The following is a 22,134-nucleotide window of genomic DNA, read 5'->3' on the forward strand; positions in this document are numbered from 1 at the left end:
AACCATAAACAAAGCACATAGTAAGAATGTTCAAAATCAGTGATTAATCTAGTGGGGGAAATCACACAACCTCAAGAAAACTGAGAGAACTTATTATAGAGACAAAGAAAATAAAAGCCAAAGGGATACAATAATGGACATCAATATTAACAAACATCAAGTCTTCCTGCAATTTAGTAACTTTTGCAAATATCCATTCAATCAACACATTTCATCTTGAATCTCAGACATCCCATGTGATCCTCCAGTCCCTGGAACATCTCTACTTAAGGAAGTTTGAAAAATACCACGTCCTTAGGTTTTTCTGCTAAAATCATCTAGAAAACAGATCTCAATACAAGATTTTAACACTAGTCACAAAATTTACTTCTCTAACAGCTCAGCAATAACAAAACCATAGGGGGAACATCAAATTAGGAGCTCATTAGTTCACCTGAAATGTCAGAAAATTTAAGTTATAAATATCCCATACTGTTTCTATCTTTATCTAAACTCTGTACCTTACATAAACATTGTTAACAACAAGCTAAAGGATAACTGTTACATGGACACTCAAATACAAAGTAAATATTTAAAATACTACAAAAGGCAGGACTTTATAAAACCTTCCAAATTACACACATAATTCATTTGATCTTGTTTCCTCAACATTTTTACTCATTTTAAAAATGTCAATTTTTATTTTAATTGTTAAGTATGTAGAATTCCAAAATTAAATACCACTTAATTTAATTTAATTCCAATTCAATTCAATTATTCAATTTCCCCCTTACAAGGAGCAGAGACACATAAAGATTCAATCCTTATTTTAAAACATATATTACTGGGGCAGCTAGGTGGCACAGTGGATAGATAGAGCACTGGCCCTGGAATCAGGAGTACCTGAGTTCAAATCCAGCCTCAGACACTTAACACTTACTAGCTGTGTGACCCTAGGCAAGTCACTTAACCCCAATTGCCTCACTTAAAAAAAACAACATATATTACAAAACACTTTTTATAAGATGACCCATGATACAAAAATGTATTTCTATAAAAAATAGCAAGTTAACTACAATTATAGAAAAAGACCTTGGGATGTAGACATAAGTAAATGATTGCAAAACAGTGCATAACAAAGAAATTTTTAATAATAAAAATATGTTTGCACCACAGGGAATAATGTATATCATAAAATTGACTTTTCCACTGGCGTAACACAAATTATTCCATAAGCTATTTTCTAAGAGAACTGATTACACTAAAACTCATTTCTTCAAACCAAAGTAAAATGTTTCTGATTTTGTTTAAATTATTAATAGAATAACACCAGCTTGGTCCCATAAACAGTTACATGAACACCAAGTTATTCTTACATGTTTTGGAAATACTGAGGCACCTTATTTTATACAGAAATATATATCTTGTAATAGGCATACAACTAGGCCAAATGCTCATTTACTGTTATTCAGCATATAGAAAGGATTATAATTCTAGGCTGAATAGCTCAGATTTTACACACATGCATTTTCTTATATTAACTCAAACATGTTGAGACTTAAGGATAATGATATAACATTGTGTTTTTAATCTTTGTTTCACAAGCTTCTTTTAACTTTGTCTAATTATTGCGATACCATTCAGAAAGAATGAGCTATGCCAGGGACTTAATCTTAAACAAGAGGCAAGTGAAAAGCCCAAGCACTAAGTTACTTAGATAGTTGTGATATGGAATGACTACACATTTAGACTGAAAACAGCGAGATCTTACATACTTGCATCATGCTCCTATCTTCTAATGAAAACTCGGTCTGAAAGAAAAATTTGCTATAAAAGGAAAAAGCAAGGACATAATTCTAACAGCATCAAACCTGGTCCTTAATGACTCAATACATATATGGCAGGATAAAAACATCCTTAGCTCTGTTGGACTTCAGGTAACATTCAGAGATGACAACCAATCAAGCAGTAACAAATTCACCTCATAGCCAGATTCAGGAATAGCCAGGTTGGAAACATTCCTGTGTTTGGTGTTCAAAAGGAAGTTACACAATGGGGAAACTGAGCCAGAACGATCCTACCTTAGGCTATGCCAAGTTCCTACTCGACCTTTTCCTAGATACAAACCTCCACCTGTAATAGTGCAGGATCACATTCCCTCTGAGTAGCTTATGGCATTTCTCTGGAATGGTGGGTTACTGACTTAATGATCCATCAGACGATTATAGCTGAAAACTCAAAACAATATCAGCTACAGTCCCAAAAGCTTTTACCTTGAATGGCAAATTTCACTAATCACAGCTTGGGGATAGATCCCATTATTTTTACTCTAAAATGTGCCATAAGCAGTAAAAGATTACCAGGACCCTCATATACACAAGAAATTTCACTTAACATTCTTCACTTTTTTTCATTTTTTCTCCTTGAGATTAGACTCATCTTGGTGTAAAGATCAATCATTAGAAATCACTTCTATATTATACACAAACTTGTCAATTTTCAATAAGCCAATTACATTTTTTTTTTTAGTGAGGCAATTGGGGTTAAGTGACTTGCCCAGGGCCACACAGCTAGTAAGTGTTAAGTGTCTGAGGCCGGATTTGAACTCAGGTACTCCTGACTCCAGGGCCGGTGCTCTATCCACTGCGCCATCTAGCTGCCCCAGCCAATTACATTTTTAGGAACTCTATAACCCATAACAATCTCTTCCCATGGCTGATGACCTTGCCCACACAGCTGATTTCTAAGAATCTGGCAACTTTACAAAATAAGGGGCATCTACAAGGTATTTTCTTTGTACGTTTTCTAACACAATAATCAATTACCAATTTTTCCTTTTAAAACACCTACATGAATATTTAAAAGGCTTTAACATTATGAAAATAGTCTGAAATCACTTAGTTAACAATCTTGCAATTTTCATAAGTGATAAATACTTCTACCTTTAACTTCCTCTTAACAATAGGCAAAGATGGAAATTTACAGTTTCCTAAATTGTAGTAACAAAACATTTTTGCATGTTGTTGGGTTTTGTGTGTGTGTGTGTGTGGGGGGCAATGAGGGTTAAGTGACTTGTCCAGGGTCACACAGCTGGTAAGTGTCAAATGTCTGAGGCTGGATTTGAACTAGGGTCCTCCTGAGTTCAGTGCTTTATCCACTGTGCCACCTAGCTGCCCCTTTTAAGGGGCTAAAATCCTAGATAGTTTGTCTAAAATATCTAATGAGTGGTTGCCAATCAATTATAAGCTTTAGCAAGAGTATTTAAGTATTTATTAAAGAATATTAGGATCTAATAATCAGAGAGAAAGGTAAAAATCTAACTATTTCTAAGAGACCCCAGCATCTGACCTCCCATGGTGAGGTCGGGAACCAAAAAGTACCCAAAGCCTCCTGTGAAGCTGGGAAGATTTCCCCCCCCCCACATGCACACACAGCTCCAAGCTAATTGGCTGGCAGCTTTGATAGAAAGCACCAACAAGCAAACATCACTTCCTGACGACAAGGACCTGACTGCATGGTTTGCCCTCAGATGCCTTCTCCTCATGGCAGAGCTTCCCTACAGTAACTCTCCAGCAGGTGGCATCACTACAATCGTTACAGTCCCCCCTTTGTTTCTTTGAGGAACACACAGTGTTTCCTTGATGAAACAGTCAAAAATAACAGAATATAATACCCTATGCTAACAAACAATATGCTAATTACAATACAGAAAAGGGAGAAAGGGGAAATTTTGTCCAGAGGGGCAGTCCCTCACAAACCAGTGCTTTGACACTGGCCTGCAGAGGGAGGGCCTCTGCAGAGAATACGTATCACAAATGGTGTACATAACAACAGAAGGGAATAAAAGTCAACAAAACAAAACTGTTCATTTAAAGTCTTTGAAAGTCTTTTCTCAGATGATTCTTGGGATGTCCTCTGGGTGTAGTCATGGAATGGAAGTCTTTTCAGGGGTTGATGTGTGGATGCTGGTCATCAGGCAGGAAACTTTCCTACACAACTGAGCTTAGCACAACTTAAAAATAGCTTTGTCAATAATCAAATCAAACAATGAAAGTTATTAAAAACATGTCTAAGGGAATTCAGAATCTTAGTTGTTACACATGAAACATATAATAAAACAAAAATGGAAACATTCTCTAAAACTTAATATTACTACACTCCTCTAAAACTTAATATTACCACAGCCCCCCTCTCCCCCTTGGAGGGTAACTTGAGAAGACAAAACATTATTAGCAGAGCTAATAAAATAAGATGTTTTCAAACAATTTCCCCACCTTTTTTTAGTTGTTCGGTTCATACTCTAATAACATCGAAGTTATGAAATTTGTTCTTTGAATTAAATAATTGATACAAAAATTATGAATTTCACAATATAAGAAAATTTAGAAACATAACAACACCATAAAGAATAGTATATATTTGAGACTTGAAAAAAATCACACATTAACCATTAGGTGACCTCAATTTGGTTGAATGCATTTCCAAATTGCCTTATATAGAAAATCATTTCATCACCATTGGCATTGTATGCTGATCACATCTAAAACCTGTATAAAGTCATCATGTATGAAACAATTACATCTAATTAAAGAAATAAAAATATTCATATAGTGCCTGCCCTATGACAGGCATTGTATTAAGTGCTTTCCAATCTTGTGATCCTGACAACCCTGGGAAGTAGGTGGCATTATTATTCCTTACAGATTAGTAAATTGAGGTAAGAAAGATGTGAGATAACTTACTAAAGATCACCCCATTAACAAAATTTCAGATCCATGCATTTTTCCTATTTTCTGAATGCCCAATAGTATGATAAATTCTGATGTATCAAAAACATCATATTAGGAAAGAAACATTTCACTTAAAATAAGACCAGAATAAATTCAATTACACCTAGATCAACTTTGACAAATCTACCCATTTAAATATTAAAATAGTATATTTTATATTTAAATATTTAAATTAAATTAATATTAAATAGTTAAATATTAAAAACAACCTTAAAACACAACTTTCTAATAAGGAACAATTAAAAGTTATAAATTGAGAGTGTTCAAATCAAAAGATGAGATAACCTCCAAAAAATGTATTCCTCTCTAAGTATCTTATTTCAAATTAATAGCATGTCTAATATGATAGTTTCCCAAGATCACAATATGAGGAATTACAAACATAATACTAAAAATAATATCTAGATTTAAAACATAGACTCAAAAAACAAAATTCATGGCCAGTGAAATGATGTTAATTGAGGAGAATGTCGCTCTGAATTACTTTACAAATAAAACTATTTCATTCATCTATCAATTCAGACATTCTATTATAATTGCATTCAGAAACCAGAACAGAATAACAATGATCCAATAACACTTCAGTTGTTTAGTCATCTTTTCAGTTGAAATCTTTGTGAACTTATTTATGGTTTTCTTGGCAAATATAACAGAGTATTTTGTCATTTCCTTCTCCAGCTTGCTTTACTGAGAAGGAAACTGAGGTAAAGAAGGTTAAGTGGCTTGTTCAGGGTCACACAGCTTCAAAGTGTCTGAAGCCAAATTTGAAATCAGGTCTTTCTATCTCCAGGCCTGGACCTCTATCCACTGAACCGCCTAGCTGCCCCCTTTAGAGCTATACAAAAGGATAAAAAAGATTACCATTCAAAGCATAGGTCAACCATATTGTGAATAGTAATTTTTCCAATTCACTAATCAAAAGACAGTAGAAATCTTAAAAAATGCTTCTTCTAAGTTTGAGGTATTCAGCATGTCAGCCATCCCCAGAGATATCGATATGATTTAATTTTAAAAGAAAGCTTTCATTTACAGTTTTCATTTTTGTAGTCTACAATCATTTTTCAATAGTAACAAATTTTAAGGGTTGTTTTTATCAAGATCTATTTTACTTATTGTGTCAAGATAATGGAATGTGATAGATGAGATTTAGCAGATACTCAGCGGCCCACCTGGGGATTACTAGATTGTAAGCACATCTGGCTGGTACTTAAGGGTACTTAAGAAGGCATGGTACTTAAGAAGCTAAAAACTTTGAACTTTACATTGAGAACACCTTCGGGTCCAGTGAACCAATGAATTTGAATGACACTAGCCAATCAACTTGAAGAACTTCCCATTTCTGGGAGGGGAACATGAAGCAGAAAGCGGACTCTGGGGAGAGTCTTCTTCCTCTTTTGGTTCAAGAGATCAGCCTGGTGGCAGAGAACTTCAGAAGTGGGAGGTTTAGGAAAGCTAGGATTGCCAGGTTATAGGACATCTGTTCTCAATCTATCTCTTTCTTTTACTATCTTTCAATAAACCCTTAAAAAATATAACTTGTTTATCAGTGATTTTGGTCAGTTTCCCCCCAAAACTGGGGGGACAGATTAGAACCCACATTTAGAATTTTAAATTACACATTATAGAGGTCCAAATATCACAACTGCTCAAAGAGAAAAACAAAACATCTCATTTTAAATAAGAATTAAATATTATATTTAGTACTAATAAAATACAATTCGATGTGTAATTATTGTTATAAATGGAATCCTACAGAATTCTAAAAGTTTTCCATGGGTCATTAATTGTCAGAACTTCAAATTATAGACTCCACTGCCTTCAGTAAGTCATTTGCTAAAGATTGACTTGGTAGTGCTGCTCTTTTCAACCCTATCTTTTGGGAGACATTCTACATTTTTCTGAAATATGGAAACAGAAAAAAATGCCCTCTATTATACAGTAATGAAATCACTAATGTATCTATTGGTCCTTCAAGAACAGAGTTTTAGTATGTTATACTGAAATTATTCCACGATGCTGGTAGGAAATGAAAAGTAGGAAATATTGAGTCCTCTATGAAATGAGGAAACAGAAAGAGGGTTTTGGATCTATTATATAGGACTACCCTGGAAAGAAAGAGGCAACCTAGGGCACTTATGAATTGTTGAAGACAAAATCCACATGATAATAAGATTTATGGTGAGGAGGGTATTTGCAAAGAAGAATGATATTCCTAAAGTGGAACCCAACAAGAGAAATTGTGGGTACAGTGAGAGTGGGAAATTTGAAAAGAGCAAAAGAAAACTCTAGAAAACAAGGAAAACTATTGACAAGCTTCCCTAATGAATACTGATGGAAAAAATGTAAATCAAACACTAGCAAGAAGAGTACAATAAAGGTCATAAGGTCATAAAGGTCATCCAGTAAGACCTGGTAGTATTTAACCCAGGAATTTACATGACATATTGATACCAGAATGGAGTCATGTTGAAGGTGGGTTCATTATTAGGAACACTATAATCAGAATTGACCACTGGCAACAATCACATGATTATTTTAATAGATGCAGAGAAAGTTTTGGATGACATTTATTCCTATTAAAACAATAGAAAGCACAGGAAGAAATGGAACTGCTCTTAAATTGACAAGTAGGATCTCATTCATGTCTAGCTAAAAAGTGTGAGCAAGCATTATCTGCAATGAAGAAAAACTAGAAGCCTGTCTAGTAAGATTAGGGCCAAAGCAAAGATATCCTTTTTCACCATTATTGCTCAATAATGTACTACAAATGCTAGCTATAGCAATAAGGAAGATGAAGAAATTGAAGGAATTAAGCATCAGGAACTGAGGAAACAAAATACCACTTTTTTTTTTAATTTTTTTTTCTTTTTTTAGTGAGGCAATTGGGGTTAAGTGACTTGCCCAGGGTCACACAGCTAGTAAGTGTTAAGTGTCTGAGGCCGGATTTGAACTCAGGTACTCCTGACTCGAGGGCCGGTGCTCTATCCACTGCGCCACCTAGCTGCCCCAAAATACCACTTTTTGAAGAGTCTATGACTGTTTACTTACAGTCAACTACTAAATTAGTGGAAATAATTAACTTCAGCAAAGTTGCAGGATATAAAATAAATCCACAGAAATTCTCAGCAATTTCCCACATTACCAACAAAACACAGCAAGAAGAAAAAGAGGCAAGAAAAGAAAGGCAATTCAAACTAACTACAGAACATATAAAAGATGTGGGAGTCTACCTGGCAAGAGATGCACAGGAACCATAAGAATACAATTACAAAACACTATTTACAGAAATACAGATCGAAGTAGTTGGGGTAAAATTAATTGCTACTGAGTAAACCAAGCCAATATAAAGAAATGACAAACCTACAAAAAACAAATTATTAACTCTTTGTCATACCAACAAAACTACCAAAGAATTTCCTTCCAGAGCTGGAAAAAATAACAACCAACTTCACCTGGAGGAATAAAAGCTCAAGAAGATCAAGGGAATCAATGAATAAAAGTGTGAATGAAGGAGGCCTTCATTTATGTTACTGCTGTAACAGACCACAAAACATATCAATGGAATGAGTTGGTACTGGATTCAAAATACAAGTGATTGATCAATGGAACAGATGAGGCACACAATATGTACAGAATATGCAAAAAGAAATGAGTACAATATCCTAGTGTTTGACCATGCCAAAGATACTAGGTATCGGGGCAAGAATTTAATATTTGATAAAAACTTCTGGGAAAACTGGCAAGCAAATATCCTGACAGAACCTAAGTATAGAACAAACTCTCACACTGTACACCAAAATAAGCCAAACTGTTTCTTCCATGACAATTTGTCTCTCTCATGGGGAGTAAAGACAACATTAAATCTTCTCAAGTAGGTTTGTAACTGTTACGTATTTCTTGAAAGTGATCTATCACTACTCTAGAGTCCTCATCAAATCTGGGAATATAACTTCTCCAAGAGGATTAGGTCAAAGGGACTAAAAGGCTGGTACTGTCTAATAGGAACTAGATCAAATGATAAAAGAGGCACCAAAATATACTAAAGAGAAGAACTTTATAAAAAACAAAATTGGTGAAATGGAAAAAAATACACATAAAAAGCACTAAAGAAAACAGCTCCTTAGAAAGTAGTATTGGCCAAATGGAAAAGGAGGTACAACAGCTCAATGAAGAAAATAATTACTTAAAAATGAGAATTGGACAAGTGGAACCTAATAATTGCATGAGATATTAAGGAACAATAAAGGAAATTTAAAAAATGAAAAATATTAAACATGTCTTTGGAAAAATAAAATTGACTTGGAAAATAGATTGAGTGATATAATTTTAAAATTATTGGACTACCTGAAAGCTCTGTTATCTCAGAACCAGAAGGTAAAATACCTCCTGAAAGAGATTCCAAAATGAAAACTCCCATGAATATTATAGCCCAATTCCAGAGCTTCCAGATCAAAGAAAAAATACTGCAAGTGGCCAGAAAGAAACTACTCAAATATTGTGGAGCCACAGTCAGGGTAATACAAGATTTAGCAGCTTCCGCATGTGACATTCTAAAGGACAAAGGAGCTAATATGAAAACCAAGAATCACCTACTTGGAAAAACTAATTATGATACCTTGGGGGGGGGGAATGGACATTTAATGAAATAAATGATTTTTAAGCAAGCTGAGGAAAAGACTAGAACTGAATAGAAAATTTGACTTTCAAGTATAAAACTCGGGATTCAATAAGGTTAAAATATTTACATTCCTACAAAGGAAGATAATACTTGTAACTCTTAAGAATATTATAATTAGGGCAGTCAGAAAGAAAATACATAGACAGAGGGGAACAGTATGAAGTCACTATGATGGTATGGTATTAAAAAAAATAAAGGGGTGAGAAAGAGAGATGCCCTGGGAGTAGGAGGAAGGTAGAGGTAGATTGAAGCAAATTATCTCATATATAAGATGTGTGAAAGAACTTTTACAATTAAGTTGAATATGGGGGAGGCAGAAAATGCTTGAACTTCCTTTGATCAGAATTGTTTCAAAGAGGGAATAACTTAAACATTCAGTTGGTATAGAAATCTATCTTATTCTACTGGGAAGGAGGAAAGGAGGGAGATAAGAGAAGGCTGTGTGTGATAGAAAGGAGGGCAGATTGGGAGAGGAAGTAGTGAGAACCAAAACACTTTTGAAGGGAATGGGGTGAAAGGAGAGAGTAAAAGAAGGATAAAGAAGAGAAAAACATAATGGAAAGAAATACATGATTAATAATCATAACCTGCCTGTAAAAAAAGAAAGAAAGAAAGAAAGAAAGAAGAAAATGGCCCTGTTAAAAAAAAAAAAAAGAAAAATAATAATCATACACTTGAATGTGAATGGGTGGAACTCACCCATAAAATAGAAGTAGATAGCACAGTGGATTAAAAACCAGAATCCTATTGTTTAAAAGAAACACACCTGAAGCAGAGAGACACACCCAGTCTAAATGTAAGAAGCTAGAGCAGGATCTATTATGCTTCAGCTAAAGTTAAAAAAAAAAATCAGGAGTAGCAATCATGATCTCAGACAAAACAAAAGAAAAAATAAACCTAATAAAAAGAGATAAGCAAGGAAACATCTTGTGAAAAGGTGCCATATACAATGAAGTAATATCAATACTAAACATAAAGGCACTAAATAGTATAGCATCCAAATTTTCTAAAGGAAATGTAACAGGAAGAAAGAGACAATAAAATGAAATTAGTGGGGAATATCCACTTTCCCCTCTCAGAACTAGATAAATCTAACAAAAAAAAATAAGATGAATGGAAAATGAATAGAATTTTAGAAAAGTTATATATGATAGACATTTGGTGAAAACTGAATAAGAAATGAAAGGAATATACCTTTTTTTCTTAGAAATACATGACACTGGGCAGCTAGGTGGCGCAGTGGATAGAGCACCGACCCTGGAGTCAGGAGTACCTGAGTTCAAATCCGGCCTCAGACACTTAACACTTACTAGCTGTGTGACCCTGGGCAAGTCACTTAACCCCAATTGCCTCACTAAAAGAAAAAGAAAGAAAAAGAAAAAAGAAATACATGAAACCTACAAAAAACTGACCATTTATTAGGGCATTTAGACATAAAGGGTGATACCATAAACAAATTAGGTGAGTATGGAATAGTTTACCCCTCAGATATATAGATAACAGAATTTATTACCAAGTAAGAGAAAGCATTATGGGACGTAAAATGAATAATTTTTATTACATCAGATTAAAAGGTTTTGCCACAACCAAAACCAATGTGGCCAAGATTAGAAAGAATGTAGAAAACTGGGGAAAATTTTTACATCAAATTTCTCTGATAAAGTCTTCATCTTCCAAATATAGAAAGAACTGAGTCAAATTAATAATAATATGACTCATTTCACAATAGAAAACTAGTCAAAAGATATGACTAGACAGATTTTAGGTGCAGAAATCAAAGCTATCTCTAGTCATATGAAAAAAAAATTCTTTAAATCACTACTGGCTAAAGAAATGCAAATTAAAACAAACCTGAGGTATCACCTCCCACCTATCAGATTGGCTAATATGACAGAAAGGGAACATGATCAATGTTGGATGGGATGTGGGAAATTTGGGACACATGAATGTACTGTTGGTGGAAATGGGAACTGATTCAAATATTCTGGAGAGCAATCTGGAACTATGCCCAAAGGGCTATAAAAATGTGTGTACCCTTTGACCTAGCAATACTACTACTAGGTCTGTTCCAGAGATTAAAAAAAGGGGGGGGCAACTAGATGGCACAGTGGATAGAGCACGGGCCCTGGATTCAGGAGTACCTGAGTTCAAATCCGACCTCAGACACTTGACACTTGCTAGCTGTGTGACCCTGGGCAAGTCACTTAACCCCAATTGCCTTACCAAAAAAAAAAAAAAAAAAAAGGAACAGGACCTACACATAAAAAATATTTATAGTAGCTCTTTTTGTGGCAAAGAATTGGAAACTGAGGGAATGCCCATCAATTGGGGAATGGATGAGCAAATTGTGGCACATAATGGAGATGAAATTCTATTGTGCTGTTAGAAGTGATGAGCAGGATGCTTTCAGAAAAACTTGAAAAGACATACATGAACTGATGCAAAGTGAAGTGAGAAGAATCAGAAGAGTATACACAGTAAAAGCAATATCGTGCAGCAATCAACTGTGAATGACAATTCTGAAGAACCTATGGTGAAAAATGCCATCCACCTCCAGAGAAAGAACTGATGGAGTCTGAATGCAGCTCAAAGCATATTTTTTTTCTATCTTTATTTTTCTTGGGTTCTTGATGGGTTTTTTTTTGGTCTGTGTTTTCTTTCACAACATGACTAATATGGAAATATGTTTCATATGGTTGCATATGCATAACCTTTATCAAAATGCATGCCTTACCAATGTGGCAGGGCATGTTTGATATTATAGCTTGTAAAATGAAAATATTAGAAAAGAAACAGTTCATATTCCTCTCACAGTTATGGGTAGGAGAGGTATTCTTTTTTCTTTCTTTTTTTTTTTTGGTGGGGCAATTGGGGTTAAGTGATTTGCCCAGAGTTACACAGCTAGTAAGTGTTAAGTGTCTGAGGCTGTATTTGAACTCAGGTCCTCCTGACTCCAGGGCCAGTGCTCTATCCACTGTGCCACATAGCTGTCCCAGGAGAGGTATTCTTAACCAAACAAGGGATACAGGCAATTACAAAAGATGAAACAAATACCTTAGATTACACAAAACAGAAAAGCTTCTGCATAAACAAAATGAATGCATGTTTGATGAGCAAGCAAGTGGTTGAATAGGGAAAAAAATCTTTGTATCAAATTGCTTTTACAGGGTGTTAGTATCTAAAATATATAAACAATTAATAGATACATAAAAGAACAAAAGAGATTCACCCTTAGATAAGTAGTAAAAGAATATGAACAAAATAGTCTCAAAAGAGGAAATGCAAAGTAATTATAACCACATGAAAAAAAATGCTCCAAATCACTATTGAGAAATACAAATCAAAACAACTCTGAGGTTCTACCTCAGACCTTGAAAACTGGGAAAATGACAAAAGATGGAAATAATTAGTTTTGAAGGGTTTGTGGGAAGTTAGGTTCACCAATGAATTGCTAGTGGAGCTATGAATTGGTATAACAGTTTTATAAAGGAATTTGGAAATATGCAAAGAAATGCCAGGGCAGCTAGGTGGCGCAGTGGATAAAGCACTGGCCCTGGATTCAGGAAGACCTGAGTTCAAATCCAACCTCAGACACTTAACAGTTACTAGCTTATGACCTTGGGAAAGTCACTTAACCCTCATTGCCCCACCAAAAAAATAAAAACAAAACCAAGAAATGCTCATACTCTTTGACCCAGAAAGCCCATTACTGAGTTTATTCCTCAAGGAGGCCACTTACAAGAAGATAATTCCATGCAGAAAAAAGGATATTTTTAACATCTCTTGCAGAATTAGCAAAAAATTAGGGGGAAAGTATATTCCCACAAATTGTGGTGTATGTATATAATGAAATACTACCATAATATAAGAAAATATGAACATGAATAAAAAGATTCATACCAACTGATGCCAAGTCAGGTAAAGAGAGCCAGGAAAGGAAATTGTGTGTGTGTGTGTATATGTGTGTGTGTATATATATATATATATATATATATATATATATAAACAATGTAAATGGAATGAGCAACCACACATGCAAAAGTTAAATTTGATACAATAATTTGATACTTTTTGAGGGGGGGTGGTGAGGCAATTCAGGCTAAGTGAGTTGCCCAGGGTCACACACCTAGTAAGTGTCAAGTGTCTGAGGTTGGATTTGAACTCAGGTCCTCCTGAATCCAGGGCCAGTGCTCTATCCACTGCGCCACCTAGCTGCCTCCATTTTCTTCTCTTAATTGACACTTCCTTGCTTATCCAAAGTACATTATCTTGTATATGCAGAAGCTTTCCCTTTTTATGGAATCTAAGGTATTTGTTTTATCTTTTGCTATTGCCTCTGGCCTTTGTTTGGTTCAAAATACCTCCCCTACCCATACCAGTGAGAGGGATATGATCTGTTCTCTTCTAATGTTTTCATTGTGATATATATATTAAAAAATTGTGCAATATATTGCATATATTGAAAAATTATAAAGTAATGTGTTGAAAGAAGTGGTATTAAATATGCTTAAATATGGTCTACAAATGTTTCAACATATTTTCAAATGTTTTCAATGTATTTATCAGTTATGCTCATTATTTTGTCCTTCTTTTCTTTATTTTTCATCATTATCACCATTTTTGAAGAAAGAGATAAGAAATTGGCAGCCAAATGCTGTAAAGGGTAAAGGTTTGTCTGGCCCAATAAATACCTTTCAAAATGGGGGAGGGCAGAAGGGAGGAAGATATAACAACAATAAGACAACACACCAAAATTTGTGAGATGCAGCCAAAGCAGTGCTTAGGGGAATTTTTATCTCTCTGAAAACTCAAATGAATAAAAAAGAGAAAGAGCAGATCAATGAATGGGGCATTCAACTAGAAAAAAAATGAACAATGTCTAATTAAACACCAAAATAAAAAACCTTAAAAATTAAAGGAGAAATTAATAAAAGTGATTTTTTAAAATTTTAAACTAATAAATAAAACTAGAAGCTGATTTTATAAAAAAAAATAAAACAAATCTTTGGTTAATTCAATGAAAAATAAAAGAGGAAAACCAAATTACCAGAATCAAAAATGAAAAAGGTAAATGTATCACAATGAAGATAAAATTAAATCAATTTTAGGAGATATTTTGTCCAATTATATTCCAATCAAACTGTCCATCTAAGTGAAGTGGATACAAATTTACAAAAAAATATAAATTGCCCAGATTAACAGACTAGGAAATACAATCCTTGAAAAACCCTATCTTAGAAAAACAAAATTGAACAAGCAACAAATTAGCTGCCTACGAAAAATCTCCATTACCAGATGAATTTACAAATGAATTCTACCAAACATTTATCTATTTGACAAAATAGACAAAGGAGTCCTACCAAATTCTTTATATGACATAAATATGATTTTGATGCCTAAACCAGGGAGAGCAAAATTAGGGAAAGAAAATTATAGACTAATTTCCCTAATGAATATTGGATGCAAAAAATTTAAACAAAATATTAGCAAGGATATTACAGCAATATGTCACAAAGATCATATACTAGCATGGTATTATTTATAACAGGAATGTAGAGCTGATTAATTATTGGGAAAATATATATGTAAATATATAAAATTGACCAAATCAATAAAAACATGATTATATTAATAGGTACAGAAAAAGCCTTTGACAAAATAAAATACCCATTCTTATTAAAAAATTTTTATAAGTATATAAATAAGTGCATACTCTCTTAAAATGAATTTTTAATCTAAAAGCTAGAGCAAGCATTATCTCTAAAAATTAGAAACTTTCCCAGTAAGATCAGGGTTGAAGCAAAGATATCCATTATCACTACTGTCATTCAATATTGTATTAGAAATGCTATCTATAGCAAAAAGACAAGAAAAAAGAAATAGAATAGCTTTAGGCAATGAGAAAATATCATTCTTTGTAAAAAATATGATGGTAGACTTAGAGAACTCTAGAGAATCAATCAACTCAAAAGCTAACTTAAACAATGAACAACTTGAGCAAGGTTTTAGAATAAAACCACACAAATCACCAACATTTCTATATTTTACTGGCAAAAAATTAGTAGGAAGAGACTTAAAGTTTTTAAATTCCATTTAAAATAACAATTCAGTGTAAAATATTTGGGAGTCTATCTGCAGGACAAATGTAAGAACTATATGGAGACAATTACAAAGCAGTTTTCAAATAAATAAAGATCTAAACAACTGGATTTATATCAATTGCTCAAGGGTAGGCTAAGCCAATATAATAAAAATGCCAATTCTGCCTAAATTAATTTATTCAGTGACATATCAATCCAACTTCCAAAGTATTATTTTATACAGGTAGAAAAATTATTTTAAAAATTCATGTGGAAAAACAAGAGGTCAAGAATATCAAGGAAAACAATGAATAAATGTCAAATTTCAAAAATACAAAGCAGTAATCATCGAAACAATCTGGAACTAGTATGGATCAGCAGAATAGAATAAATACACAATACATAGTAGTAAATGACCATAGTAATCTAATGTTTGAGAAACCCAACAATCTAAGCTTTGGGGGGGCAAAAAACAGTATCTGATAAAAATTGCTGGGAAAACTGGAAAGCAGTTTGGCAGAAACTAGGCAGAGACTAGTATCTCATTCTTTATAACAAGATAATATCAGAATGGGTAAAGGATTTAGACAAATTAGAGGAACATAGAAAAATTTACCTGTCAGACTTTTGCATATGGAAAATGAGACAAATTTATAAAAATATAAATCATTCCCCAACTGATATAAATAAATAGCATTCAGAAGAAGAAATCAAAGCTAGCAAGAGACATATGAAAAAATTACCTAAATCACTCTTGATCACTTTCAGAGAGAGAACCAATCAACTCTGAGTATAGTTTGAAGCATATTTTCTCATTTTCTTTATTTTTCTTTCTTTTTATTTTGCAATATGGCTAATATGAAAAAATGCTATGTATAGTAAATATGACAACCCTTCCATTCTCAATGAGTAAGGAGGGAGAGTATTTGGAATTCAAAATTTTAAAAATAAATGCTAAAATTGTTAAAATAATGCTAATTGTGAATGTTAAAAATGTTAATTCAGAAAAACACCTGAATTCTCCCAAACATTTAAACAATAATTAATTCCAAAACTACATAAACTGTTTGAAAATAAAGAGGGGTAAAGATGGGATCTTACAAAATCTCTTCTATAACACAAATATGGCCGTAGTACCAAAATACAATGATTCAAAAAGAGACAGAAAACTAAAGACCAATTTTAATAATGATTATTGATGACCACTTTAAATAAAATATTAGCAAGGGGGCTACATTAATATATACTACGATTAGGCTGCATTTATGCCAGGAATAAAGGTCTAGTTCTACATAAGGAAAACTTTAAACATAATTGACAATATTAATACCAAAACTGACAAAATCATATGATTATTCCAAAAGATGCCAATAATTTGATAAAATTTAATACCAATTTCTGTTTTAAAAAAGCATAGGAATAATAGATTTCCTTCAAATGATAAGAATTATATCTAAAGGGGCAGCTAGGTGGCGCAGTGGATAGAGCACCGGCCCTGGAGTCAGGAGTACCTGAGTTCAAATCCGGCCTCAGACACTTAACACTTACTAGCTGTGTGACCCTGGGCAAGTCACTTAACCCCAATTGCCTTCCAAAAAAAAAAAAGAATTATATCTAAAACAAAAAGCAAGCAATATCTTTAATTAAGGATTAGCTAGAAGTCTTTCCAATAAGATCGGGGTGAATCAAGGATATCCATTATAACCATTGCTATTCAATATTTAACTACAAATTCAAGACATAGAAATAAGACAATAAAAACATTTTGAAGAAATAAGCATTGGCAAAGAAAAATCCAAACTATCACTTTATGTGGATGATTTGATGGTTTTTATTTAAGAAATCAATTTTAAAAACTCATCAAAACAATGAACTTCAGTAATGTAGCACAATATAAAATGAACCCAGAAAAATTTTCAGCATTTCTGTATATTACCAATAATTATCAGGCAGGCTGCCTTTTTGAAGTAGGTACAACTATCTTTTACTATTCTTTTCAACTGTTCTATCCAAGAGACTGAGTGTATTCTTAGGAACTATATATATATATATATATATATATATATATATATATATATATATATATATATATATATATATATTTTTTTTTTTTTGCAGGGCAATGGGGGTTAAGTGACTTGCACAGCTAGTAAATGTCAAGTGGCTGAGGCCAGATTTGAACTCAGATCAAGTACCTGAGGCTGTATTTGAATTCCTGAATTCACTGCACCACCTAGCTGCTCCAGGATTATATCATTCGGTTTTTGTTTGTTTTGTTGTTGTTGATTATATCATTTTTTTTAAATAAAAAAAACAATTTGGTGATGCAATGGGGGTTAAGAGACTTGCCCAAGGTCACACAGCTAGTAAATGTCAAGTGTCTGAGGCCGAATTTGAACTCAGGTCCTCTTGACTCCAGGACTGGTGCTCTATCCACTGCGCCACCTAGCAGCCCTGATTACATCATTCTTATACAACAACAACCAAAACCAAACCAAACAAAAAACACAGGGCACAATAGAAGTAATTACTTCATCTAATTTCTACCAGATTCCTAGATTCGCCCTGACCACTAGGTACAAATATGATGCTATAATTATTTCATCCTGGGATGAATTTATGGTATGGAAGCCCATAGGGCTTTCAGAGGTCTAAGTAAATGTCCTACTTTGTCATTACAGAAATCTTGAGATTTTTGATGCTGTAACTGAATAGGGAGTACCTTCTTTTTGTTGGCTATCAATAATTATATGCATTTTGTCTCATTAAAATATAGCCCTGTGGGGGGGGCAGCTAGATGGTGCAGTGGTTAAAGCACCGGCCCTGAATTCAGGAGTACCTGAGTTCAAATCCAGCCTCAGACACTTGATACTTACTAGTTGTGTGACCGTGGGCAAGTCACTTAATCCCCATTGCCTAAAATATATATATATATATATATATATATATATATATATATAGCCCTGTCCATATGGCAGCATTGCTTACTATGCGTAGAGTCTAAGGTGTCATACACTATGGCCAAAAGCACACATTATAGGCTATGGAGTAATTAGAGGAACAAGAGGGGGAAAGTACCTTTCAAAAAAAATACCTTTCACTTTTATAGATAAGTGAAGAGTTTGTGATCAAAGAAGCTTATACATATGATCACAGGAAATAAAATGAACAGTTTTGACTGTATAAATTTGAAAACGCTTTTGCAGAAACAAATCTAATGCCATTAAAATTAGAAGGGAAACAGGTTAATGGGGAAATTTTGCAGCAAATTTCTCTATTAAAGGCTTCATATAACATGTATACATGTGTATGCATATATAAATATATATATATATATATCATTAATTGAATTTTATCAGACTAAGAACCATTCACCAATAATTAGTTAAATCTTGGAAAGAAGAAATCCCAGCAATCAACAACCATATGATAAAATCCTCCAGGTTCCTAATTAGAGAAATGCAAATTAAAGCAACTTTTAGGTTCCACCTCCTACACATCAGACTGGCTGGCAAGGATGAAAAACAAAATCACACACACAGGCACTTCCCAGCTTTCTTTTGTGTATCATCTTCCTCCATTAGATTGCGAACTTTTTGACACAGGGGCTGTCTTTCTTTTTGGTATTTGTATCCCCAGAGCTTAGCACAGTGGTTGGCATATAGTAGGTGTTTAATAACTGTCTATTCACTATTAATGAACAAAATGACAAATGCTGCAGAGTGCAGAGGATGCAGGAAAATAAGCACACTGAAAGCATTGCTAGTAGGGATGCAAATTAGTACAGAAATACGGGGAAACAATTTATAATTGTGCCCATAGAGTTTCTAAATTGTAGCCCGACTGTACAAGCACTAAATTTATACCACATAGGGAGCAAAGGAAAAGGAAAAGGACCCATCCATAGAAAAATATTTATAGGAAGTGCTTTTTGAAGTAGCCAAAAAACGAATGTAATCACAGTATAATATTTTATTGTGCCATAAGAAATGGACAGTTTCAGAGGAAGCTGGGAAGAGCTCTTAAGATTTGGTACAGATTGAAGAGAGCAGAACTAGAACAACTTACACAAAGACACCATTGTAGAGAGAGAGAGAGAGAGAGAGAGAAAACAAACAAAAACCAAAAAAAACCCCAAAACCAAAAATCCTTGTAGAACTCTAAATAATGCTGTCCAGAGGTCTGCGTATGAATCAGGCTACCCACCTCCTACCAGAGAGATGATGGATTGAAAATCCAGAATGACACCTGCCTATTTGGGCATGATCAGGAGGGGAACTGGTTTTGCTAGAATATACGTAATTATTGTGAGGGGTTTTGTCGTTGTTGTTGGAAAGAGGGTGCCAGTGGGAAAAAGTGATAATAAATGCTTGTAAAAATATTTTTAAAAACCTTTGAAATAAGAAGATTAATCTTCCCAGTTCAATTAAATCGGTTAGATGTCCTATATAAGAACCATCCTTTTGTCCATTTTTAAGTATTTAAGATAAGGAATTGTACATAAATTGCTGGTTTCATAAAGCTGGATTAGCTCTGCATCCAGTTCGGCGAGCCTAAAGGGGGTGGGGTTTGCCCATAGAAACGCTTCAGAACGCTGATCAATGCAATGACCAATAAAGATCCTAGAAGAAGGACGATGACGCATGAAACCGACATCTTGACTGCTGAGATGCAGAATACGACACATTTTCAGATACAGCCATAGTAGGGGATTTGTTTTCCTTGACCATGCATATTTGTTACAAAGACTATTTCTCTCTCTCTCTCTCTCTCTCTCTCTCTCTCTCTCTCTCTCTCTCTCTCTCTAAAAGATGGGGTGTGGGAGATAGTAAAACCAGAGATAGGGGAGGGGGGAGGGAAAAATAAAACAAAAGATGGTCACTAAGGCATCTTAAAAAAAATAAACAGAACAGAGAGAAGGACAGAAAAAAAAACATTGGCAGCTCTGAAAAAATACAGATAGAATTTACTAAATATAAAAATAAAATCTAAGCTATAGAATAGAGAGATCAACAGGTGCACCGACAATCCATTTTTTCTATTGTATGATATGTATGGAGATGTTTATCTGATCAGGCGTTTATTGAATCCAGAATGATAAGAAAGGTACGAATGAAAATGGAAAGGCATAAAAATAAGACGTATTTCGCAGATTGGCTCTGCTTTGCCCACTGCCACCCAGCCATCCCACCTTCCGCAGAGGGGCGGGGGCGGGGAAGGGGGGGAGAGGGCGGACGCAGTAAAGCGGCGGTGGGGGAAGGGGCCCCTTAAGGTGGGGGGGAATGGGGGGGGAATCATCGCATGCCTTCCCGGAGGACCTCCATCCCTCTTCACGGACAGACAGTGACCTGGGGACTTCCAAGGGCAGATCTATCTGTGATAAAATCCCAAAGGCCCTGGGCAGAGGTCTGGGGCGGGGGTGGGGGGGTGGGGGGGTGGTGGTGTTCATCCTTCCATGCCCCAAAGGGTATGGGGGAACACAGGAAGGGAATAACAGGGACGCCCCGGGGGTCTTACTTACCTCCCACACACAGAGCACTCGCTCGCACGGGGGATCGGGCGGTCCGGGGGTACGCGAGCGCGAGGCAGCTGCTGGCAGCCCCTTTCTCACAAGGCGCTACACCCCAGTCTAACAGAAAACCGCAGAAAGGTGGAGACTTGTGACGTCATGTTGGGAGACGGGGCTTAAATTCAGCCAATGGAATAAAGAAATGAATAAAATTTGTGCAAAAAAAAAAAAAAAAACCCAGCTAAAGATTGCCTTTTTTTGTTTTATTTTTTTTTTATTCCTTTTTAAAGGACAACCAAATTGCCAGGATTTTTTTTTTCCTTAATGGAAAAAGGGATGACGTTCAGTCAATTAACATTTATTAAGTACCTACTACGTGCCAGGTACTGTGCTAAGCACTGGGAATAGAAAAAAAGGCAAAAAAGATAGTCCTTGTTCACAACCTAATGGGGAGATAATAAGCAAACGAAAATGTACAAACGAACTACCTACAGAATAAATAGGAAATAATGAACAGAGGGAAAGCATTAGAATTCAGAAGGGTTCGGAAAGCTTCCTGTGAAAGATGGGACATTAGTAGGGAGTCAAGAAGCAGAGATGGGGAGGGAGAGCATTCCAGGTAGTGAGGGCAGTCAGAGAAGCTGCCCAAAGGCAGTGACGGAGTGTCTTTGGGGTGGAACAGCCAGGAGGCCTGTGTCACTGAACTGAAACCCATATGGCAGGGACTAAGGTGTAAGAAGACTGAGAGGGTTAGACTAGGAATGGCTTTCAATGCCAAACAGAGGATTTTGTGTTTGATTCTGGAGGTAATAGGGAGCCACTGGAGTCTGTGGGGGAGGGCGTAAGGAGATATGGGGTGCTGTAGTCATATCTGTGCTTTAGGATCATCACTTTGGTGGCAGAATGGAGTGGGGAGAGACCTGAGGCAGATGAAATAAAGGAAAGTAATAGAAGAAACTCTTCTGCCCAATTTGATGCCAACAGTACTGACATATGAATGAATATTTACACAAATATAAAGTACCCAGATTAACAGAACAAAAAAAGCAATTGTTCAAACCATAAATGAACTTTCAAAGATTGCAGGAGAGAGAAAAG

The 22,134-nt window shown here is 34.9% G+C and overlaps 1 pseudogene; it reads right to left on the bottom strand.

The window, feature by feature from the left end:
- The window catches only part of LOC122734133, a 39,825-nt pseudogene extending 18,633 nt beyond the window's left edge, over positions 1 to 21,192 (bottom strand).
- Between the last annotated feature and the right edge of the window lie 942 nt (positions 21,193 to 22,134).

This window comes from Dromiciops gliroides, chromosome X (genome assembly GCF_019393635.1).
Source record: "Dromiciops gliroides isolate mDroGli1 chromosome X, mDroGli1.pri, whole genome shotgun sequence".
NCBI classification, from domain to species: Eukaryota; Metazoa; Chordata; class Mammalia; order Microbiotheria; family Microbiotheriidae; genus Dromiciops; species Dromiciops gliroides.